We start from the raw sequence: 2,560 nt of genomic DNA, 5'->3' as shown, positions 1-2,560 counted from the left end.
CTCATGCATTTGTTTTTCATGATATTCAAGTTGTTCATGATGAATTTCTTTGTTTGATCTCTAAATTTTTCTTTTATGGTGTCTTTTCTTGTTTTTCATATGCATTTTAGAATTATTAGTGTCTATAGAGTAAAATTTTTTAAGTTTGGTGTCTTGCATGTTTTCTTTTTCTTAAAAAAATTTTCAAAAACAAGTTCTTGGTGTTCATCTTGATCTTCAAAGTGTTCTTGGTGTTCATCTTGACATTCAAAGTGTTCTTGCATGCATTGTGTGTTTTGATTTATAATTTTCATGTTTTGAGTCTTTTTGTTGTTTTTCTCTCTCTTCATAAAAATTCAAAAATAAAAAAAATATCTTTCCCTTATTCTTCTCATAAATTGCAAAAATTTTGAATTGATTTAGTCAAAAAATTTTAAAATTTAGTTGTTTCTTATTACTCAAGTCAAAATTTTCTATTTAAAAATCCTATCTTTTCAAAACTTTTTCAAAATGATTTTCAAAAATATTTTTTTTATTTTTGTTTCATATTTTTGAATTCATTGCTAACTTTTAATATTTTGATTCAAAAATATCAAGTTGTTACTTGCCTATTAAGAAAGGTTCATTCTTTAAATTTTAAAATCCTATCTTGTAGTTTCTTGTTAGTCAAGTAATCAACTTTAATTTTCAAAAATCAAATCTTTTTAATTACCTTTTTAAATCTTTTTCAAATTAAATTTCAATCATATCTTTTTCAATTTCAATCACATATTTTTATTTCATTTTATTTTTAATTTTTGAATTTTTTCCCCTCTCATCTCTTTCTATTTATTTATTTATCTACTAACACTTCTCTTATACTTATAATTCGAACCCCCTCTTCTCCCCTGTGTTCGAATTTTTTTTTCTCTTCTCTTCTTCTACTCACAAAAGGAAATCTCTATACTGTGACATAGAGGATTCCATATTTTCTTTTCTGTTCTCTTCTTTTTCATATGAGCAGGAACAAGGATAAGAACATTCTTGTTGAAGCTGACTCTGAACCTGAAAGGACTCTGAAGAGGAAGCTAAGGGAAGCTAAAGCACAACTCTCTGGAGAAAGCCTGACAAAAATTTTCGAAAAAGAATGAAACATGGCCAAAAATAATAACAATGGTGGAGATGTAAGGAAGATGCTTGGTGACTTTATTGCACCATCTTCTAACTTCTATGGAAGAAGCATCTCACTTCCTGCGATTGGAGCAAACAATTTTGAGCTCAAGCCTCAATTAGTTTCTCTAATGCAGCAGAATTGCAAGTTTCATGGACTTCCAATGGAAGATCCTCATCAGTTTTTAGCTGAATTTTTACAAATCTATGACACTGTCAAGACCAATGGAGCTGATCCCGAGGTCTATAGGCTTATGCTTTTCCCTTTTGTTGTAAGAGACAGAGCTAGAACATGGTTGGATTCACAACCTAAGGATAGCCTGAACTCCTTGGATAAGCTGGTCAGTGCTTTCCTGGCCAAATTCTTTCTACCTCAAAAGATGAGCAAGCTTAGAGTGGAAATCCAAACGTTCAAACAGAAGGAAGGAGAATCCCTCTATGAAGCTTGGGAAAGATACAAGCAACTGATAAAAAGGTGTCCTACTGACATGCTTCCAGAATGGAGCATCATAAGTATATTCTATGATGGTCTCTCTGAGTTGTCAAAATGTCATTGGACCATTCTGCAGGAGGATCTCTTCACATGAAAACCCCTGCAGAAGCTCAGGAACTCATTGAAATGGTTGCAAATAACCAGTTCATGTACACCTCTGAGAGGAATCCTGTGAACAATGGGACGCCTCAGAAGAAGGGAGTTCTTGAAATTGATACTCTGAATGCCATATTGGCTTAGAACAAAATATTGACTCAGCAAGTCAATATAATTTCTCAGAGTCTGAATGGATTGCAAGCTGCATCCAACAGTACTAAAGAGGCATCTTCTGAAGAAGAAGCTTATGATCTTCAGAACCCTGCAATAGCAGAGGTGAATTACATGGGAGAACCCTATGGAAACACTTATAATCCTTCATGGAGAAATCATCCTAATCTCTCATGGAAGGATCAACAGAAGCCTCAACAAGGCTTCAATAATAATGGTGGAAGAAATAGGTTTAGCAATAGCAAGCCTTTTCCATCATCTTCTTAGCAACAGACAGAGAATTCTGAACAGAGCCATTTTAGCCTGAAAACCATAGTCTCTGATCTATCCAAAACCACACTAAGTTTCACAAATGAAATAAGGTCCTCCATTAGAAATTTGGAGGCACAGGTGGGTCAGCTGAGTAAGAAGATTACTGAAACTCCTCTCAGTACTCTCCCAAGCAATATAGAAGAAAATCCCAAGAGAGAGTGCAAGGCCATAACCTTACGTGGTGTGGCCGAATGCCCAGAGGAGGAGGAGGACGTAAATCCCAGTGAGGAAGACCTCTTGGGACGTCCTCTGGAAAAAAAAGAGTTCCTTTTTGAGGAACCAAAGGAATCTGAGGCTCATACAGAGACCCTAGAGATTCTATTGGACCTCATTCTACCATTCATAAGCTCTGATGAATAC

The 2,560-nt window shown here is 34.7% G+C and overlaps 1 non-coding gene across 1 annotated transcript; it reads right to left on the bottom strand.

The window, feature by feature from the left end:
* Positions 1-1,514: 1,514 nt before the first annotated feature.
* LOC112753310 (small nucleolar RNA R71) lies at positions 1,515-1,622 on the bottom strand. The gene has a single exon (XR_003177702.1). It is a non-coding gene; the product is annotated as a small nucleolar RNA R71 (small nucleolar RNA).
* Between the last annotated feature and the right edge of the window lie 938 nt (positions 1,623-2,560).

This window comes from Arachis hypogaea, chromosome 15, assembly GCF_003086295.3.
Source record: "Arachis hypogaea cultivar Tifrunner chromosome 15, arahy.Tifrunner.gnm2.J5K5, whole genome shotgun sequence".
Lineage (NCBI taxonomy): Eukaryota > Viridiplantae > Streptophyta > Magnoliopsida > Fabales > Fabaceae > Arachis > Arachis hypogaea.
The sequence above is the reverse complement of the archived record's forward strand: the minus strand, read 5'-3'. Positions and strand labels throughout refer to the sequence as shown.